Raw genomic sequence first — 24,109 nt, forward strand, 5'->3', positions numbered from 1 at the left:
ACCTTGTTAACTAAGTATGAGTGGCTTGAAAAGAGTTGTTGCAATCCATTTAAAAATCATAAGAAGCAAATTAAAGGCAGTTTGAAAGCAATTTCTTTGAAGTTGGCAAATAAAGCAAAAGCTAAGTTGTTACTTATTCCAGGCAAGAAACTCTGTCCTAATTGCCGAATACGAATCAGCAAACTTCTTGATGATGAAAAACAAAGACATGTATCGGATGAGGAAATGCAAGAGTTTGATGCAAGTACTTTGATGGAAACAGAGAAGACAAATATCAATGAATGTTTCTCTGCTATTGGAATTTCTCCAATGAAAACAAAAGGGCTTCATGACTCTGGAAAGGCTCGTTTAGGCAAGAGAAAACTTTGTTCTGCAATACAAAGTATTAAGACCAAAGTCAGTAGGTCATTAAACATTTGTGTTATGTGATGAACCTTTAAAATTAAAAAGTGAGATTTTAGATAAAGCTAAGTGCTTTGATAAAATGATAGAGGTTCTTGCAGCAAGAGTGAAGACTGTGGAATCCACTAAAATGAAAATACAGATCTTGACACTTGCCCCTAACGATTGATCACACAAAAAAGTCATGAATGTATTTGGTGTTTCAGAACACATTGTACGCAAGGCTTGCAAATTGTGTTTGGAAAGCGGTATTTTAGTTGTGCCAGAACAAAAAAGAGGCAAGTCTTTGCTTGCTGATATTGTAGAGTTAGTGCAAGCATTTTATCAAGATGATGAGTACATTCGATTGATGCCAGGCAGAAAAGACTATGTTAGTATTAAACGTAATTTACATCAACAGAAGACTCATATAGTGCAACCTAAATGAGCTCTTCAGAGCATTCAAGGAACAGAACCTGACAGTATCTTTATGGTTTTCAAAATTTTGTAGTCTTAGACCAAAATGGTGTGTCCTTGCTGGTAGCGCAGGTACACATGCTGTATGTGTATGCACTATCCACCAAAACATCCAACTATTACTGGAACCACTGAATGTACTGTATCAAGATCTCTTGAAGTATATTGTCTGCAATAAAAGTAATAGACAGTGTATGATTCATAGGTGGCCAAATTGTCCTAAATCATCACAGAAGCTGGAAAAATTTCTTTATGACACCCTTGAAGAATGTATTGGTAATGAAAACTTTATTGCTTGGCTAAATCATAATCCAGATATTAAAAAAAAAAAATTAAAAAAAAAAAAAAAAGATATCAGTGATAGCGAAGTTTTATTTCTTGAGGATTTTGCTATAAATTACAAATTTGTTTTCAAGAAGAGATCCAGAGTTTTCATTGGAGTACCTCCCAATCTACTTTACACCCAGTGGTATTCTATTTTAAGCTTGAAAACACAATGCAAAGTCAATGTTTTTGTATTATATCGAGTGACAACTCCCATGATGTGACATTCGTTTATATGGTATAGAAAAATATTATCGAGGTGATCAAGGTTAATTTGCCAAATGTGAAAAGTATCAAATATTCTACAGATGGTTGTGCAGCACAAATACAAGAATTATAAGAACTTTGCCAATTTGTGCAACCATCAAAAAGATTTTGGATTTGATGCAAAATGGAACTTCTTTGCAACTAGTCATGGTAAACAACCACGTGATGGCATAAGTGGGACAGTGAAAAGGATAGTAGCAAAAGAAAGTCTACAAAGACCAAATTCCAAACAAATCCTTTCAACAGAAACTGTTTGAATACTGCAAATCTATAATTGAAGGAATCAAATTCATTTTGATTAAAAAGGGGGAAGTTGATGAAGCAAGGAAAAGTCTCACAATTAGATTTGAAAACACATCCACACTTCCAGGGACAAGAAGTTTTCATCAATTTTTTTTCCACTCGACAGAGATAAAATAGCCATGAAACAATGTAGTGAAGATGAAAACTATGAATTGATATACGACTTCTCTATCGGGGTTGAAGAAAAACCAATGGAATTTGTTGTTTCAGAATATGTTTGTTGCAGGTATGACAGTAACGTTTGGACTGGCATGACTTCTCTATTGGGGTTGTTGTTTCAGAATATGTTTGTTGCAGGTAATATTTGGATTGGCATGGTCCTAGAAATTAATATGGAAAATAAGGACTTACTGATTAAGTTCATGCATCCAGCTCTTCCATCACATTTATTTTATTTGAAAGAGGATTTTAAGGATATATGCTTTGTGCCATCAGCAAATATTCTGTGCACTATTGATGTCCCTACAACACCAAATGGTAGAGTTTATCATTTGTCCAAAGTGGATAAATTATCTGTGCAAAAAATTGTATACAAAACAAATTAATCTATGTACACAACAAAATTTGGTGCACAGCATAGGTTAAAATTTGTATATTGTAATCACTTTCTTCTAAATATAAAATTTTTTGGTGCAAGTCTATAAATGGGCCACAACAAATCTTTTCTACAATAAAAATCTGAAAAAAAATCTTTATGTACATACTTGTTACTGCATGAAAATGTCATATTCCAAAAATTACGTAAATCGATCAAGTAGTTTTTTTTTATTTAAGAAAATCAAATATTATCGGATGATTCATTGAAGAAAAAGCCACGTGCCATGTTGTTTGAGAGATAACGCAACTAACGACCCCTGGCGGAAATATGGGTCAACAAGGGCAGTACATGCAGACCATCGAATATTTTATCAATCAAGTACTTTTCATTTTTTTTAAGAAAATCAAATTTTACGATTTTTAGGGATAATAAATAGTGGTGGGACGATTAATCGGAATCGTTAATCGTAAGAATCGTGTATTTTGGGAGGTATCGGAATCGGAATCGCATCGTTAAAAAATACCTTAATTTTCCGATTCCTTCATTACGATTCTTTTAGTCTGATGTTGAAAAAAAGAAAAAAAAATTCCTGATATTTCTAACCGCAAGAGAGAAATAAAAAGAAACCAAAGAAATTCATTATTAACAGGGCAATGCTTAGTGCCCCTCCCTTACAAGGTTCATTCATTCAGATCTATAGTAATCAAAACTACAAAAGAGTTAACTTGAAAAGAAGTATGCAGGGCTCTACATTGCGAGTAAAAATAAAAAAAACGCTTATCTTTTTGGCGATTGTTTTTTTTTACTGACAAATCTTCTAATACTGAATGAAAATGCTTTTTCAACTTATATTTTCTTAAAATAAAACGAGCAAAGTCAAATTATTTAAACAGTAAAAGGTTTAATAGAACAATGTACTTTTCTTTCTTTTTTTAAAAGAAGGCTTTTGAAAGAAATATCTCTAAAATGAAATTGATCACGTTGTATTATTTCGCAAAGTTTTGACAGTAGTCGGTTTCTTTTGAAGTTTCAAAAAAATCGACCCTATACCTATCTCTTCCAAACCTAAAGTTATTAAATAACCCTTTCGTAAATTTAAGGGTAATTAATTCAATTCAGTCAAGTTTTTTTTTTTTTTAATTTCATTGAAATAAAATCCATTATTTTTTTTTTCTCCAGAAAGATAAAACCCTGAATTTGATTATATTAAAAGCAGAATAATATAATCTTTTTTCTAGAATTTTAAATTGAAAATTAAAAGTTTTTTGCGCAGTTCTTTGCCGAACGAAAAAGAAATTAATATATATATTTTTAAAAGGTTTTGTAATCAGTTAATTTTTATGTCCAAATAATATTTACGATTAATTAAATAATTTCATTTTAAAAAGTATTTATAAATAGAATTTTACTAAGGACTTATAGTTATTTTTCTACCTAACTGGATATATTTTTCGGGTTTTATTCAATGTAACATGTTTATTCAGCTCGAAAAGCATACAGTGTTTACCGATGTATTGGAAAATTCAAAATGGCGCCCGACACTCTCTTTAACACGGTAAGTTTGGGAAAAGATGTTATAAATAATAAACTATACAAAATACTGCTAGAAACTCGCTCAATATATGTTACCGTGACATATTTTGATATATATTCAGTGTTTTTTTAAATAGTATTTTGTCTAGTTTATTATTTATAACACCTTTTCCCGAACTTACCATGTTAAAGAGAGTGTCGGGCGCCATTTTGAATTTTCCAATACATCGGTAAACACTGCATGTTTTTCGAGCTGAATAAACATGTTACATTGAATAAAAACAAAAAAAATGTATCCAGTTTGGTAGAAAAGTAACTTATCTTGCCTTTGATAATATTTGTTTGTTATATATTTGTTTTTTGACAACTTTTTCGAATCTATGTGTACAGTAATACAAACCCAGTTATTTTGTATCTACGGCGCCATGTCACGTGGTATATTGTTTTTTTTTTTTTCATTACGCACGTTCATTTATAAATTATTAAATTAAATATTTATCTTTTTTATATTTAATTAGTATATATTTTCTTTCTCTTCCGCTATATTTTTTTTATTTAATTCATTAAATCTGTTAATTATGAGGACCAAAATAATGAATCGTGTGTATTTATTCTCTAATTTTTTTGTTTTTGTTCAGTTATATAAATTCTATTTTATTTGTTTTTTCTCTGAAGGATAAATTCTATTTTCTTTGAGTTTTTTTTTCTGTATTCCAATTAAGTAAAATAAATTTTCTCTAGAATAAATTTTGCTAATTTTTCCGTTTAGTTTGCTATATAATAATTTTATTTAATCCAAACCACGACGGTGTAGACATAAAATATCTCTTCCAAAGTTAGGGAACATATTTGGGAACTACCGACCATAAGTATAAAACTACCTGGTATATTTCAAAACAATAAATTCCCTAGGAATCGGAATCGGAATCGTACTTGGTATCGGAATCGTTAATCAATATTTTCCTGGAATCGGAATCGGAATCGTATAAAAATTAGGAATCGTCCCAACACTAATAATAAATAAATAAATTGACTTCTTTTAATAAAGAGAATGTGGAAAACACTAGTTTTTTTTTTGTTCGTCTGAAAACAGACTTTAATAAGTGAAGTACTTTTTTTTTTAAGAAAAAACAAATTTTACGATTTTTAGGGATAATAAATAAATAAATTGACATTTTCATGCAGTGACAAGTACGTACATTACAAAGATTTTTTTCAGATTTTTATACTAAAAAAGATTACTTGTGGCCCATTTATAGACTTGCACCAATTTTTTAGATTAATGAAAATAACTTTTTGAAAACTTGTAAAAAATATAAAAAAATAATTTTTAAAGTGATGTAATTGAAAACATTTCTTTATGAATAAAAAGATATATAAATGTGTAGTGCCAATTACAAATATTCTAAGTTTTAAAAATTCACATGCATTTAAAACAAAAAAATCAAATTTTTTTGTTTCGTGAAAATTATGAAATTAATTTTTTTTTTAAAATTCATTCAGAAATAATTTCTTTTAATTTAATGTTTAATGCCATCTATAAAAACTCCATAAAGTGCTGATCCTAATGCAGGAGTCAATGTTTATCACTTGTTAAAGACAATCTATCCGTACTATACAAAATGCAATATCTGCAAAATATATTTAAATTATTGTCTTTTTAAATTAACAAAGACTATCTTATTGAATAGTTTAAGAAATTACTTAACACAATATGAACATTTGAGAAGTTTGGGAGCATTAGGATGATTGTCTTTATCAATCTTTCACTGAATTACTGAACGTACATAGGAAAAAAAAAAACCTATAAAATTGGCACGGCCATATCTCCTAAAGTGGGCTAGAAACCCTCACAAATTACTCAGAGGGAGTTAGCCAATGTTTTCTTTTGTTGACAATGGCTCTTATCAGTGAATGGTGGATATGCAGTTTTATGTTCTTAGCTTTTAGATTTTCCAATTTCTTTTTTTAGCGAGATTTGACCCCCTTAAATTCTTTGTTATATGATTATCCAGGTATTTTTTGATGTGGATGTGGTCATCAATCAGTGATATACTTTCCAGGAATTGGGCAAGGATGTTGGAGATTTTGGTCTGTAATTGATGTTTATTCCAACGGCTGTTGCCACTGGACAGTATTTAAACTTACGGAACAAAGTAAAAATTATAGACAGAGAAATGGTGGAGAGTAAAAGAACTTAAAGCAGCATGTGTGCTGTGTGACAATCAACTAAGCAGACATGTCACACGTGTGCTGTGTGACAATCAACTAAGCAGACATGTCACACGTGTGCTGTGTGACAATCAACTAAGCAGACATGTCACACGTGTGCTGTGTGACAGACAATCAACTAAGCAAACCTAGACCATAGAATTTAATACCATATAGGAATCATCTATATATCTATAAATATAAAAGCGAAAATGTATGTATGTATGCATGTATGTATGTATGTATGTACGCACGCTTTTCCTCAATGTCTCCAAAAGGCTTCTTTCAGAGAAGCGCTCGCTCGCTTCACAACTTCTTAAAACTTTTTATATCATCTATAAATTGTAATATCTCACAGTTAACCATGGAGCTCGCCTGTCTATTTAATTTTATTGACTTTCAAACGTTAATTATTCCACATTTCCCCGCATCAGCACGCGCTACATTCGGTTTTCGGTATAAACAAAAAGCAAAACTCGACTCTAATCACAGGCCCAGAGCCAGTGGTCTCTAGAGAGCTAAGTAACGTTTGGTCAATGTCGACTTCGTCATATCAGACGGTAGCTTTCATTTCGAGACGAGGGAGCGGGTTTTTAAAAACAAACAAACCGATTTATTGACCTCATTAAAAACTGTCCCGCACAAAATGCTAACTGCTGAATAGCTATCGCCGTCACGTCAATCAAAAACGCGCACCTATTTTTTTTTTTCACACTTTACTATTTTCCAACTAGGCTTCGTTTTTTTTTCACGGGCACCTGTTTTTTTTCACATTTCGGGTTTTTTTCACACATATCTACAAACACCTGGGCAACGCCGGGTACCCCTCTCGCTAGTATATATATAAAAGCGAAAATGTATGTATGAGTGTATGTTTGTGTGTCTGCTAAAAACTTTCGACAGACAGAACAAAAACTCACAAACTTGGTATCATATTGAAGCTCCATCCTTCGCCCGAAAAATATCGAAAAATTGGCAAAAACCGTTAATTTTTTTCACTCCAAAATCGACAATTTTCGACAGAGGGTGGGGAGGCAACAAAAACCGTTCTCTCGCGACAACGACAACGACCGGTTCTACGCATGTGTCAGATGAGGTCATGACCCGATTTAGTTTAAATAGTTGAAGAACTGACTAAATTTCATGTACATCACATTAGCTTAGTTGGTTAGCACGTTGGGTCATTATCTAAACGTTTTGGGTTCGAATCGTGGTGTGAGATGTCTTTCTTTTTTTTTCCGATTTTTTAATTTTAATATTGAACTAGTGTTATTTAAGCCATTTTTCACATAACGTTCGTTTTTCTGCATTTTTTTGTTTTTTTAGCTTATTCTTAGATTTCCATTAACACCCACACCCCACACCAAAAAACACCCGGGTACCCACCGAGTTTTTTAATTTTAATATCGAAACAGGCTTATTTGAGCCATTTTTCACATGTTTTTTTTTTAACGTTCGTTTTTCTGTTTTTTTTTTCGATGTTTACATGTGTCAAACGATGTTAACATCGTTCGTTTACCTTACGTTAGTTTCTTTTTGTGTGTGTGTGTGTGTGTGTTTTTTTTTTTACTTCGCTTTAATTTACCAGACTTTTACAAGCTATTTTCGAGATATTTTTTGATCGCCGCATAGCGGGGAAAACAGAAACTGGCTTCCAGCGCAAAACTAGGTCAAACATCACGCAACTTGACATTGTCGCACCTGCTAATTTCGGTTTATAAACGTCAACACACTTATCAATTCATCTGTTCCCGTGGTCGAAATGGTTAGGTCGCAGGGTTTTTTTTTTCCATTTCCTTTCCACCTCCGTGTCAAAGGTTCGGGGTTCAAGCCTACCTTTCTACTAAAACTATTTTTTTTCTTTTACACCTCCAAACATTAATCCCCCCCACCAACAACCGTCTTCTCATGACGAGATTGGTTCTACGCATGCGTCAGACGACATCATAACCTGATTTAGTTTAAATATTTGAAGAACTGACACAATTTCATGTCTGTCGTATTAGCTCAGTTGGTTAGAGCTTGGGTCATTATCTAAACGTTTTGTGTTCGAATCGTGATGTGAGATGTCTTTTTTTTTTCGATTTTTTAAGTTTTAATATTGAAGTAGGGTTATTTAAGCCATTTTTCACGTAATGTTCGTTTTTTTTGTTTTTTTTTACTTCACTTATTCTTAGGTTTTCATTAACACCCACCCCCACCCCCGACGACCACACATACCCAAAAACGACCGGGTACCCACCGATTTTTTAAATTTTAATATTGAAATAGGCTTATTTAAGCCATTTTACACGTTTTTTTAATTTTTATTTTTCAGATTTTTTAAAGTTTTAACGTTCATTTTTCTGTTTTCTTTTTTGTTTTTGCCTTACATTAGTTTTTTTTATTTTTTTAAGTTTTAACTTTTAAAAATATTTACTTCGCTTATTCTTATTGTTAGAGAATGGATAGAGAGAGAGAGAATTATAGTGTAGACACGTTGACCGGAAGTCAAGATCAGCTGATTGGATTGCGTGTGAGTCATGTGATGAGGTTAGCTGAATCGAGGAGATTTGGTTTTTGGTTGGGACTTGGAAGAGAGTGGACGGCTTCGCCGTTGTCTCCTCCCCTTCAATGGGGAGGGAGACGAACGCTGACGTGGTAGAAATAAGACCTAGGAGAAAAAAACAACACCGGCCAAATTCACTTTCCATTCTTCTGCGAACGATCTGGAAGGTGAATAAAAAACTATAGAACTAATTTCTTGTCTTGGAGTGAAATAAATCTCCCCCCCCCCCAAAAAAAAAAAAAAAACAGGTACCAGTCTCCCTCCCAGACGAGAATTTCCAGATGGACCAACAAAATGGCAGAAGGTATGTTGAAGATACATGACATGTCACACACATATTCACACTTAACAGCATATGAACATATGTAATAGAAAGACCATAAGACGATCATACACACAACGACATTAACTCTGATAAGATAATCAAACACTCAATCCTTTATAAATAGACAATACAACAAACGCTCATTTTATGATACAATGTAACATTATGTTTTGATTAACCCCCACCCCCACCGCCCGCTTTATTTTTCAGATAAGTTTTAACGTTCGTTTTTCTGTTTTGTTTTTTTTTACTTCGCTTATTCTTATGTTTTGATTAACACCCCCCACCCCCGCCCGAGCACACACACCTCCACACACCCGGCAACACCGGGTACCTCCCCCCTGCTAGTATATAATAAAGGAGACAATTGTTCCCCTCTGGACGAAACTACCTTAGGTTGACGACAACAAATGTCACATAAAAAATTACTATGTTTACATCATTAGCCATTACGTTATCTAGATATAGACCGCAATTACATACACATTATTTTGTTATATTAAAAAAATTTCACTTAGTACGAGGAGTGGCATGACCATCATCGTCCTAACCTAAAGAGGAAGTAGCTCAAATTTCACCCTCACTTTACCGACTACTCTTACGACACAGTTTTTATACTTTTTCCTACTTTCCCTGGGTGTTAACCGTCATTAAATGACTACAGATTTCCTATACAAACGCATATTCTTACCCCTTACATCTGACACAAATAATGATTTCTTCCTTTTAAATATCCAGCGCCACTGACTGGATGAGAAGTATTCATTCTACAATTCCAACATTCGGTTATTCAACCATTAAATGAACAGTTTGAAACTAAATCACGACGCCATTTCTGTATGTACACAATATTCTTACGTTTTATTTACATATAATTCAGGACATTTTCCTGCTGAAAAACTCTTACATTTTATAGTTTATTTATGAAAATATTACATTCCAAAATAAAATATAAAAAATAAATTATCTTTTTCCTAACACGTAAGTTACATTTATCATTAGCTTAATTGTGAATCCATTAACGCGTTTTCTAGCACGGTACCGACCAAGAGAGAGAAAGATAGAGATAGATACACACATCTGTTTTTGTTTTCATTTGAACAAAATTTTTATTTACACATAGCAATTAAATAAATTAAAAAAATTAAATTAAATAAATTAAAAAAAAAGAAAAGATATTGTAAACCTTGAATTTAACTTGAAAATATTGACAAAAATAGCGTGGTACTCACCACTTTATTTTACATATTTAATTTCCTAAGGAATGTTTCAATAGATTCACAATGATTGAAATTTAAAGTGCTGTGTAGTTATTTGTAAAAAAAAAATAAATAAACAAAAAAATCATATTCATTTTCATATAGATAATAGTTTCAGCATTATTTTCATGTATAATATATAAATATTTGATAATTATTGTGCGGAATTTTCTTTACACTGTTATCTGTTATAGAAATCAAATCTGCTTACAGACAAACGGTCGCTAATCGCATCATGCGCTGAGCTGACTAAAGTATTCTCATAAAAATAGAAAACTGTCTTACTAGACTAGTCATTTTTTATTCTGAGTTCGTCAATTTAAAAAAAACAAACTATTTTCAAGTTTTTCAAATTTGATTTCCAAACAATACTATTTTGTTGTTTTTAACGCTTTTAGTACACATGCACTAAAAGTGTTAAAAAACAATAAATTGTACAAAGTACATGCGTTTAACTTCTTATTTGTATTTAAGGTAGAATTGGGTTTTTTAGTGGTCAAAATAAAAACAAATATATAACAAAAATAACAAATAAAAAGGTACTTGTGCACTTATGCTACCATGCTGAAATAACATTTAGAAACCCATTCTTAACATGGGGAAGGAAGGGTGTTTTTTGTTAACTATTCTGTACTTTCACCTAACAATTAAATAAAAAATACATTGTGAAACTTGAATTTATTTTTAACTCATTGTCAAGACCATGTTTTTGAATCTGTAAAACAAACCCGTTTTTTTTTTTAACTGAGGATATCTAAATAATAATTAGGCGGTTTGATAAAGAATTTCATTGTGATGCATTTTGTAAATTTTTACCTTGCTTCCACCTTAACATTTTTCTTTAAAATGACTACCTTTAAAGGGTATGCTAAAAACAAATATTGCACTTAAATTTTCCACAAATAAGTAGCTTTCCAGATATTACGCAATGTCATTTCTTATGTTATTGCTGGTGGCCATGTTGGTATGCGCGTTTGTGCATAGTTTCTCGGGGTTGCATTTGCGCACTTGCGTGTACCAAGATGGCCACCAGTGATAACATAAGAAATGGCATTGCTTAATATCTGGAAAACTCCTTATTTGCAGAAAATTTAAATGCGATATTCGTTTTCAGCATATCCTAAAACCTATAGGAGTAATCATTTTAAATGTTAAGGTGGAAATTACCTTTTTATTTCTTTGTTTACATAATTGAATTTTCAGTAAAACAACAGAATAGAAATGACAAAAACTACCATCAACTCATTCATGTAGAGTACGATTTATGGTTGCATCTCAGAAAATAGGGGTATATTTTGGGCCAGATAGAGAGGATTTACAAAATTGAAAATTGGACTGGTACCAAAATGCATAAGTTCTAGTCGACTATGGGAATTTCCATCTTTTACAGAAATCCAAAATCTATATGAAAAATTTTTTTTTAATTTATTTCTGAGATTAATTCATATCTACTCAGTTTTTTTCCTTTGAGGGAAATAGTAAATACCGGCCATGAATGCTCTTTAGGCATTACATGGCTAAACACCAGATTAAGCTCTTTGGGGAAGAGGCAGGAAAATGCCTATTCTAAATAAAGCTATATTTAAATACCACTATAATACTTAGTTTTGTTCATAAATAGACACCCACTGTATGATACCATGCGTCAGTTTTAAAAAAAATTGAAATTTGTACATCTTAATTTATAATTCATGGCTTATGGTAAAGAGATACATCAAATTTGACTGCATAATGAGAAAGAGCACACAATTTTACATTAAAAGACTGCCAAGTTTCATGAGAATAGCTTGAAAAATAAATAAATGGTGGCGAAATTACCGAATATCTTGAAATGTTGAGGTCCATAATTTAGCCCACTTTTTCTAAAAATGTCCAGGGCCTAAATTTTGGAACTTAAAATTCTCATAACTTTTGAACTACTGGTGGTGTTTGCATAATTCAAACGGTTTTAAGCATCTTTTACATAGCTCTTTTTATGCAAGTTGATAAAATAACAATTGTCTAAAAAGAAAAAAAATCAACTCCAGGACAGAGTGAATCTGACAATAATGACAATTAATGATCGGCTTTACATTAGCCAAAGTTCCCAAATTAAGTCCTCACAACTGGATGGAATTTTGTGTCATATGAAGGACGGTTGGAGGGTGGAAGATAATCTGATCAACAATTCAAGCTAAGAAAAATAAAAGTGTGGGGTGAATAGCTTACGCAAGTGTATCCACTAAGTATGTGCAGTTTCTTCCATTTTTTTAGCACCAAAAAGAATCAATTTTTATTCCCCTTTTAAGTAAAAATTTTTTGCAATCATAGAACATTAGCACCTAGTGGTGCTAATGTCCTATGATTGCAAAAAGTTTTTACTTAAAATAATTTTTTAAAATTCTGTGGAAGATTGATTTAGTTTTTCCAATAAAAATCCAAGATAAAATGAGCCCTTAATGACTTTAAACTTCTTGTAAGTTGATATAAGATTACATTGATCAAAAGAGATGCAGAAACGGGCAGAATACCAAATAGCAAAATTAACCCTTTTACTCCCTTATTTGATGGAAGTTATGTTTAAAGAAAAACAAATAAATAAAAAATGTTTGTTTCATTAAAGTCATTATTAAACATTTTCTGTACTTATAAGTAATAGATAACCACAGGATTTCAATTCTTGTGGAAGCAGTCCTGAAAATGGCTGAAGCAGTGTACAATTTGAAGCCACCTTCCTTTTGAAGTTTTTTCAGCTTTATTTTTTTTGGAAGAGCTAAGATTTTATAAAACAATAACCTTCATATGTTTAGAGTTGCCTCCATTTTTTTAAGTTTGTTTTTTATATACAACCTTAAAATTGTAAATTGCTTTGTAATTTTCAGGACCGAGTCTGGATTTTCCGTCAACACTCAGAACTGATTTCATGTGCTGAAAATTCTCTGAATACTCCTTACAAGAAGTAGCACTTTTAAAAAGGATTTTAAAATAAAGTTTCCAACTTAATGGCTCCTCTGAGCACATAAGAACCATAATACTTCTTGTTACCGCCTATAAACTTTAATTCTAGCCAGAAATGATATTTTTAAGGCTTCAAAATCATTTTCAAATTTCCTATTGCAACGTTTTGTTCCAACACTTTAAAAGATAAAGTGCTTTTTGGGCTTTCATACTTAAATCAGTCTTGGTTATTCTTGAAGATGGTTTGTTCTTTATCAGTTAGGTATAGTCCTTAGCAGTTCTAGGAGATTCACTTTCCCAGGCTTACCCTATCATCCTTTGAGAATAGATTAGTTTATTGCAAGTCGCCTGCAGGGCTCCTACTAGGAAATGCCAATTGAGTTACCCGGGCAGTTTTTGTTCAGTCAGAATGTTCTTCATATAGAGCGCTGGTTTCAAATGCCACTTTCCAACCTTGTATCACAATTTCACTCAGTAGGAAGGGGGAATATAAATAAAAGCTGCTTCAGCTCATTAACTACGAAATCTACTCTAATGGCGGCAGCAGTTGAATAGCAAACATACAAAATTATAACCGGTTTCCTTGAAGGAAAAACGAAAAATAGTGATTTTATTCTTTTTTTTTATATTGTTGAATTATTTTTTCTTTGGTATTTAGAACAGGCCCATATAAACAAAGTTAACTGATTGTGATTTACTAAATAGACCGAAAAAGTTTACGATTTAAAAGACACAAAAAGAATTTTTAAAGCAGACATCATTTGCATATGAATACAAAACTAGACAGTTGAATCAGGTTAAAAATAATTTTTTAGCCTTCATGAAAAAAAGGGGGGGGGGAGGCATTTTTAACAAGAACCAACAAAAACAAGTGAATATATAGGTGCTAGTGCACTTACTGATCCGCGCTATTTTTTAAATCGCATTTCCACGTTTAATTAAAGTTTTATGTTTTTTTATTCAATTGTAAGGTTGAAGTACAGAATAGGTACAAAACACCCTCCCCATGTTAAGAATGGTTTTTTTAAATAATAACGTTATTTCAGCACGGATTAATAACTGCACTAGTACATATATATATATATATATAGGGTGCTAACGCAGTTTACCATGCTATTTTTTTAATAGTATTTTCAAGTTGAATTCAAGTTTTACAATATCTTTAATTTTTAGTTAGAACGAAAAAATGTATCATTACAGCTGTGATAGGTGTGTCAGAAATTTCGTGAAAAATATTGAATAATTCCACCCCCGTCTTTCCAAGCTTATAACTACTCGAAAAAATGTAATTCAAGCCCTAATTTTTTTTTTTTCAATTAAAGGAGCAAGGACCAAGGTTTCATTTAAAAAAATAACAAAAGAAAAAACAAACGTGTTTTTTTAAAAAAAAGTTTTGAACTTCGGACTTTACAGGTAAATTTCTAAATAACACTTTTTTTTTTTTTTTTAATTTGAATATATTATTTATTGATCTTTTATCTTCAATTTGTGATATATAACACTTTGGTGAGTAAATTAATTATTTACTTTTTAATAGACACTTGAAAATCGGGGGGGCGTGAATTAAAAAAAAAACGTTTGTCTATATTATATTCGGTTTATTGGAAAGAGCATAAAATTTCACATTGACACTGAAAATATAGTTAAAAATATAGTTAAAAATCAATAGAAAAATTTTGATAGATTTTTAAAATTTAAAAATTGAATAATACTGAGCTCGTAAAATTCAATTAATTTCATTAGTTTAAAAAAAAAATTCTATTACTTTTAAAACAACTTTATTAGTTTATTTTGGAAGTATAATCCATAAAGAAAATAAACAACCCACTTTTAACAGAGAAATTACGAATTTTTTTATATTTTATTCGCAGTTTTGTGTTGGGGGGGGGGTAAAAAATTCCTACAAAAATTCTGATACACCTACAGCTGTGGACCCTCGATAATCGCTCAGAAATTAAAACACTGATAGAACATTACATTTTTGCACGATTGGCGACATCTATTGAAAATATTTCAACAGATCGACCCTATTCTGATCTGTTTCATAAATCATCAACATTCGTATTGATTTCTGGAGAAGAGAAATCCTTTTTTTTTTTTTCTTTTCGTGTTACTATAGAAACTTAGGGTTAGTGGTCACTGGTAGGGTTGTGCAGTTGTGCACAACGCAAGTTTGAAACAATTGTTTAAAGTCCTGTTTATGGAACCTTTCAAGTCCAATTTAGCCATACATTAAAATTAGAACCTTTTTCTAAATAGCCCATTTTACTTTCTGAAATTGTAGATCAAGACAAGAAACCTAAACAAAACCACGTTGAAAAAACACGTACATAAAGAATGCAATAATAAAAAAAAATGTACTCATGCAGAGAAGGTACCGTGCTATTTTTTTTTTTTAATACTATTTTCGTGTTAAATTTTTACAGTATCTTTGGTTAATTGAATTGTTAGTTGAAAGGACACAATAGTGACAAAACACCCCGTTAAGAATGGGTTTCTAAACAATAACATTATTTCAGCACGGTATTTTCTTTTCAGCTTAGTGGAGGATTCCCTTTTCTCTTCCTTGCAACCCCTTTCCCACAGAAGAGACGTAGCGAGCTTGTCCCTGCTTTATCGTTATTTTCATGGCATGTGCTCATCTGAACTTCAATCTATGGTCCCCCCTCGTCAGACTTTCACGAAAAACACTCATCTAAGCCAGAACCGCCATCAACAATTACCCACACTCTATCCGTGCCTACACCTAAACGTAGATTCCATGAACAAAGTTTCTTTCTTAGAACTGCTCGCCTGTGGAACTCTATTCCGTCTGCCTGCTTTCCAACCGACTACAATCTGATTGTTTTCAAGTCCAACGTGAACAAGTTTTTACTGAACCGTCCCCCTGAATAATCCAAGTTATAAAATTCCCACTAATGTTTACTACGCTAAAATCACATTAAGGTACGTGCAAAATGAATGCCGATGATCAAAATGTATGAACATTTTTATCACTCCCTTTACTTTAAAAAAAAATCACCAAAAATCAGGAAATTAACTAAATTTTATGAAATTTTCAGTATTTATCAAATAATGATCATGGAATATAATGAACTAATTATTTTTATTTAAATCTGAGGGAAATGTATTATTTTGTTTAAACAAAAAATACCTTTACTAAAGTTATGGTTTTCAGTTGTAAATAAAATATGCAAGAATTTATTTTTCCTTTTTTTATATAAATAAAGCATCGTAATTTGTAACAAAAATAAAATAATTTTTACAGGAATATTACAAAAAAGTCCCTAAAGTCGATATAACTCGAAGAAAAATGAATTTCTCAAACTACCGATATTACCATTGAATTAAGTATTGTTTAATATTTTCACACAAAAAAAAAAAAATAAATAAAAATAAAAGCAAAAATATTTCTACTTTTATTTTTAAATTACAGATTTCGCATAATTTTTACATGCAAAATTTTAATTTCCTTGCTCGCAAGAATGTTAAACTTTCGGCGTAATATAAGTTTTGGTACTCATGCAGAGAGTGATCCGTGCTGAAATAATAACGTCATTATTTAAAAAGTCATTCTTAACATGGAGAGGGGAGGGTGTTTTGTACCTATTCTACACTTTAACCTTACAAAAAATAGAGCGGATCACTCTCTACATTAGCACCTAAAAACAGGAACATAAAAACTAATTAAATTAAAAAATGATAAAAATTGATACAAACGTTCAAAATAGGAATGTATGGATGCATTTCTGAGGGGGAAAAAAATCTGACATCCCTACCTCCTTTTACTATCATGACTTCATTTTGAAACAGCGTTTCGATTGGCTGAAATTTTGGGCTTCCATATATTCGTGTTTACAAACTTTTATCGGTTGCGTTTTGGCGAACGAATTCTTTATTGATTCATTGTACTTTTTTTCTTTTTACATGGGGGTCACCACTTGCTTTTCGAGGGCTATTTAAGCTGTATTTTGTATAAACAAGGTTTTTTTTTGTTTTGTTTACTTTGAAATAGACACAGAAAACTAATATTTATCTTTTAAAGGATTTTTACAATGAATTTATTTCACTTCAAAATTTAGTTAAATTGCTAGCACGCCGTGAAAATATTTTCATAACTTTTTTTTTTTTTTTTTTTCACGTGTACAGATATTTTTTTCCTTTATGAAATTAACTTTAGTCTTTAATCTTTCAAATACAATCTAAAAGTATTCGGAAACTTACAAAACTATGATAAATCAGCTTTCAAAACTAGGTCCCCCTATTTTTGCCCGTATCTATTGACAATGACTAATGTATACCCATTAACCCTTATCTGGGGTGGCCTCTGGGCCTTGATAAGTTGTGACCCTCATGTAAAAGAAAAAAAAAAGTACAATGAATAAATAAATAAAATGCAAATGTTTTGGTAATCTGGAAGACTGTCTGTCCACCCAGTTATGGAAGCATAAAATGTATATAATGGCACCCTTTAAATAAAAATAAATGTTTTTGTTATATTTTAATTCTAAACATGTTTTTTTTTTTGCAAACATATTTACGTCTTTTTTTTTTTGTTTTTGCAAACATATTTAAGTTTTATTTATTCAAACATATTTACGTTTTTTGTGTGTGTGCTCTTTCTTTGATCACGCACACATATTATATATATATAATACTCGCGGAAAAGGTAAAATAAGTGCAGAAAAATTAAGGAAAAAGGGGGGGGGGCATAAAAAAGAGAAAAGAAACGTTGATTTTTTTTTTTATTATTATTATAAGAGTGTAAAAAATACTGGCGGAAAAACGGTTGTACCCAAATATGTTTAAAAGAAAAATATAGCAAAAACATTTAGTTTATGCTTGCAAAAAAAAACAAAAAAACGTAAGTATTTGAAAATAAACAAGCAACAAAACATATGTTTGGAAAAAATAAAACTTAAATGTTTGCAAAAACAAAAAAAAAACGTAAATATGTTTGAAAAAAACAAAAAAAACTTAAATATGTTTGCAAAGAAAAAAAAACATGGGGTTTGTGTACACAGATTCGAAAAAGTTGTCAAACAAATATATAACAAATAAATGTTATCAAAGGCAAGATAAGTTACTTTTCTACCTAACTGGATATATTTTTCGTGTTTTTATTCAATGTAACATGTTTATTCAGCTCGAAAAGCATACAGTGTTTACCGATGTATTGGGAAATTCAAAATGGCGGCCGACACTCTCTTTAACATGGTAAGTTCAGGAAAAGATGTTATAAAAAATAAACTAGACAAAATACTGTTAGAAATTCGCTCATTATATGTTACCGTGACATAAGTTGACATATATTCGGTGTTTTTTAATAGTATTTTATCTAGTTTATTATTTATAATACCTTTTCCCAAACTTACCATGTTAAAGAGAGTGTTGGGCGCCATTTTGAATTTTCCAATACATCGGTAAACACTATGTTTTTCGAGCTGAATAAACATGTTACATTGAATAAAAACACAAAAAATATATCCATTTAGGTAGAAAAGTAACTTATCTTGCCTTTGATAACATTTATTTGTTATATATTTGTTTTTTTGACAACTTTTTCGAATATATGTGTACAGTAATACAAACCCAAAACATGTTTAAAATTAAAATATAGCAAAAACATTTTTTATTTCAAGGGTGCCATTATATACATTTTGTGCTTCCGTAACTGGGTGGACAGACAGTAACGCCACCTATAGTCAAACGGAGGAAACATGCGCTTTCTTTCTTCCAGATTACCAATGTTTTTTCGTTTTGTTTTAGGAACCCAATTTTAAGTTTGTGTAGTCGTTTTTCGGCTGCTGTCATAACAGGTTGTCGGATTTTACAAAGTCAATATGGGCAAGGACAGAGGATGATTTAGACCCCGTAACCAATATATGTTTAAATTTAAAAAAAAAAAAAAAAAAAAAAAAAAACGCAAAATTGTGTAAAGTGTATATTTAATAGTCTAGGAAACCCACCACTCCAAAAAGAGGCACTTAAGATTGGCTCAGTTTAGATGGGGTTCCTCACTAAGGACAGAGAAGATGAAGTGTCGTCTCAAAATAGATACTACACTTTGATCTAAGCGAAAAACGTCATCTCATTTTCTCCATCGTTTTAAAATAACAAAGTTATTCATCTCGCTGCCACAGGTGGATGATGTGACAAGAATTGGAAAGTGGGACTTAACTGCAAAAAAAAAAAAAAAAAAAAAAATGCCTGGGCAGCCCTGTCAGCATTTCCCGCCTCAGGCGATTAGCAATGTTAACGCTTTTCTCTAAGGGAGAAAGCAAAGCCTGGAAAGGTGGACTAAAATTACACAGGACCACGGACCAGTAACATACCGCAATCAATCAATAGGAACAAAAGTCATTTAAAAATGGCCTAGATTCTGTTAGCTTTGCTACTGAGGGAAAAATCCCTGTTTTGAGTTAAAAATCATAGAAAAACAAAATTGATCATTATTAGTTTTATACGATTTTTAAATACTAAACACGTTGCCAGTTTGAGTTTTAAAGTTGTTTAATTTTTTTTTTTTCAGTTTTATTTCATTTAAAATTTAATCACGACGCGTTGTATTAAGTACAACTAAGTAGTAAATAAAAAGTTTACCTCGAGAAAACGCGAATAAATACTGTTCCTTGACCTGGAAAGAGTAAGCTCAATCGAAGGTAGCATACAAAGAATTACTACATGTTTCTGTAAAAAAAAAATAGAAAAAAAAAATGTATTTTTATACACCGCCGGTGTTGCACGTTTTATGTTCCATTTAAAATAATTGGCCTATAATTTTCTTTTCTTTTTATGTAAATTTGTAGATGAGCAGTTGAGCATCCTCATGAGTCACACTCCCCACCCGAAATTCTCATTCTTGGGTGCAATTACGTGAAAAACTTGACGAAAAAATATTTAGAATTGAGTGTGAGGTATAAGTTCCACATATAAATTTAACGTAAAATGACCCGCGTCCCTTTTCGGATTGTCGAATAATGTAACTTTTTTTTTTTTTTTTTCTTAGCGAGGTGAATTCTATGCATGTTTTGGGGGGAGGTAGGGCGGGGTTTTTTTTCATGAGAAAATTATTAAAAGAAATAGTCTCCTTGCCACCCCTCAAAATCACGTAAGGCTACCACTAAACCTAAGTCTGAGCAGCAAACTCCCTATAGAAACTCTCCTTTAACCGTACAAACACTACCCCAAGTCCGAGTGGTAAAATCCTCCACACACAAAATAAATTTAAACCACACACAATCGCTTAAAAAATATAATTTAAAAATTTTTTATTCCTAACCTTCATGAAGTTCACTCCCTCCCACCAAAAAAAATACAGAATTTATCTCCATAAAAAATAAAATATTCTGGTTAACTGCCTTAAAACGCTGTTCTGTTTAAGTATGAAACGGCATTAAATTTATATGCAAATCTCATCCCCACTCTAAATTCAAACAATTTTATTTTCAAATTTTACTAGGTTTAAAATTATCGTAACTTTAAAGAGTGATATATTTACTGGAGTTTACTATATAGAAGTACAAACTAATATGTTCTAGAAAGTTTTCATCAAAATGAAACAGCAACTTTATTGAGCGGCCATCTTTTGTAGGAGAGTTGTCTAGGAAAAGACTATGGAGGGCAGTGATGGGGGTTTGGTTACACACAACAGATACTGTGGTTAGAACTGTCACCCATGACTGCTGTTGTGACAGTATTTACTTCCTTACCACAGGAGGACGTGACAAAGCCAGAAGAGGGAGAGAATCAAGGCAATACCTGTAAAGAATAGGCACTCTGGCCTTCTAAAAATAGCCTGTTGACATTCCCCAATATGGGTGGCTCAGGCATTTAACAATAAACTAAGCCCACCCAAAGAGGGAAAGTAGAACTATCCCATACACTACCTCAGTCTGATATATAAAAGGCGACCGGAATGGCCACATTTCTGCCAAACTAATTGTATGTATATTAATAATGGCAAGTGCATGACAGCTGCTACAAATTCTATGATTTTTATGATATGATTTAGTTGTAACTCTTTTTGTAGACTCTGGAAGAGTCCATCTGTACCTGAAATAGAGTTGACGAGTATGACACAATAACCAATCACCCCTTTTAGCCTTTATATGGAGTCAATACCATTTATGATTTTTGGATTTATGTTAATGAAGTCCATTATTTATAGTTTCTTCTTGACGTCATATTTTTTATTTTTTTTAATCCAAACTCCTTCTGACATTCTCTTATTTCCAAGTTACTCTTTTTTTAAAAATATCTCATTAAGAGATGTTTGCAAATCTTGAATGTGTTTCTAAATGCTTCATAACAATTCACAAAATTAAGAGAAATTTGATGAGCAGATCTGGAGTGGGTATAATTTTTTTTAATGTACTCACTTTAAAATTTTTTTTTACCAGGAGTCACTCCTTATCAAGGCCTGAAGGCCACTCAAGGATAAGGGTTATCCAATGTCGTGAATGAAACATTTTTCTGGTTAGAAACTGGTTAAATATTTTAAAAACCGTTTGTTTTTTTTGTTATTTTTAAAAAATCTTTTTCTAGTTCATTGGACAAAACCTCTGAAGAATATTCACTTAACAGCATTTTTTAAAATTCTTTCTTTAACTTTTCTTCTGCAAAATTTAAGGTTTTTAAACTTTTACAAAAAGAATTTACAGGCATGTCCCATAATTGGAAGTTTTCTATGCAATCTATGCTCAAAATGTCACTTGTAACGTTCATCACAAATATTTCAATTTTAAAGTTTCTCCTATAGTTTTTCGTTCACCTTCGAATTTGATCTGTTTTCTAGTTATGCTTTTGGTTACTTTTTTAGTTCCCAATAATGTTGGCTCTCTAATTTTCTTCTATGTCTGGAGATTGACAAGTCAGAGCCTGAATGAATTTACATTTTAATATTTCTATTCAATGTTTATACTTTGAATAAATTTACATTTTAATATTTCTATTCAATATTTGTACTTTGAATAAATTTACATTTTAATATTTCTATTCAATATTTATACTTTGAATGAATTTACATTTTAATATTTCTATTCAATATTTATACTTTGAATGAATTTACATTTTAATATTTCTATTCAATATTTATACTTTGAATGAATTTACATTTTAATATTTCTATTCAATATTTATACTTTAAATGAATTTACATTTTAATATTTCTATTTAATATTTATACTTTGAATGAATTTACATTTTTATATTTCTGTTTAATATTTATACTTTGAATGAATTTACATTTTAATTTTTCTATTCAATATTTATACTTTGAATGAATTTACATTTTAATATTTCTATTCAATATTTATACTTTGAATAAATTTTACATTTTAATATTTCTATTCAATATTTATACTTTGAATGAATTTACATTTTAATATTTCTATTCAATATTTATACTTTGAATGAATTTACATTTTAATATTTCTATTTAATATTTATACTTTGAATGAATTTACATTTTAATATTTCTATTCAATATTTATACTTTAAATGAATTTACATTTTAATATTTCAATTCAATATTTATACTTTGAATGAATTTACATTTTAATATTTCTATTCAATATTTATACTTTGAATGAATTTACATTTTAATATTTCTATTCAATATTTATACTTTGAATGAATTTACATTTTAATATTTCTATTCAATATTTATACTTTGAATAAATTTACATTTTAATATTTCTATTCAATATTTATACTTTTAATGAATTTACATTTTAATTTTTCTATTTAATATTTATACTTTGAATAAATTTACATTTTAATATTTCTATTCAATATTTATACTTTGAATGAATTTAAATTTTAATATTTCTATTTAATATTTATACTTTGAATAAATTTACATTTTAATATTTCAATTCAATATTTGTACTTTGAATGAATTTACATTTTAATATTTCTATTTAATATTTGTACTTTAAATGAATTTACATTTTAATATTTCTATTCAATATTTATACTTTGAATAAATTTACATTTTAATATTTCTATTCAATATTTATACTTTGAATGAATTTACATTTTAATATTTCTATTCAATGTTTGTACTTTAAATGAATTTACATTTTAATATTTCTATTCAATATTTATACTTTGAATGAATTTACATTTTAATATTTCTGTTTAATATTTGTACTTTGAATAAATTAACATTTTAATATTTCTATTCAATATTTATACTTTAAATGAATTTACATTTTAATATTTCTATTCAATATTTATATTTTGAATAAATTTACATTTTAATATTTCTGTTTAATATTTGTACTTTGAATAAATTTACATTTTAATATTTCTATTCAATATTTATACTTTAAATGAATTTACATTTTAATATTTCTATTCAATATTTATACTTTAAATAAATTTACATTTTAATATTTCTGTTTAATATTTGTACTTTGAATAAATTTACATTTTAATATTTCTATTCAATATTTATACTTTAAATAAATTTACATTTTAATATTTCTGTTTAATATTTGTACTTTGAATAAATTTACATTTTAATATTTCTATTCAATATTTATCCTTTAAATAAATTTACGTTTTAATATTTCTGTTTAATATTTGTATTTTGAATAAATTTACATTTTAATATTTCTATTCAATATTTATACTTTAAATAAATTTACATTTTAATATTTCTGTTTAATATTTGTACTTTGAATAAATTTACATTTTAATATTTCTTTTTAATATTTGTACTTTAAATGAATTTACATTTTAATATTTCTATTCAATGTTTGTACTTTGAATGAATTTACATTTTAATATTTCTGTTTAATATTTGTACTTTGAATGAATTTACATTTTATATTTCTATTCAATATTTATACTTTGAATAAATTTACATTTTATATTTCTATTCAATATTTATACTTTAAATGAATTTACATTTTAATATTTCTATTCAATATTTATACTTTAAATGAATTTACATTTTAATATTTCTATTCAATATTTATACTTTAAATGAATTTACA

General features: G+C 29.8%; 1 protein-coding gene across 1 annotated transcript in view; it reads right to left on the reverse strand.

Moving 5' to 3' along the window:
• The window catches only part of LOC145265447 (solute carrier family 68 member 1-like), a 71,979-nt gene extending 52,125 nt beyond the window's left edge, over nt 1–19,854 (reverse strand). The window contains exon 1 of the mRNA XM_080121296.1: nt 19,707–19,854. The gene's annotated coding sequence lies outside the window, so the exon portion shown is untranslated. The remainder of the gene's footprint in view (nt 1–19,706) is intronic.
• Between the last annotated feature and the right edge of the window lie 4,255 nt (nt 19,855–24,109).

Source organism: Euprymna scolopes, chromosome 40 (assembly GCF_053919585.1).
Source record: "Euprymna scolopes isolate OS-2025 chromosome 40, ASM5391958v1, whole genome shotgun sequence".
Taxonomy (NCBI): Eukaryota; Metazoa; Mollusca; class Cephalopoda; order Sepiida; family Sepiolidae; genus Euprymna; species Euprymna scolopes.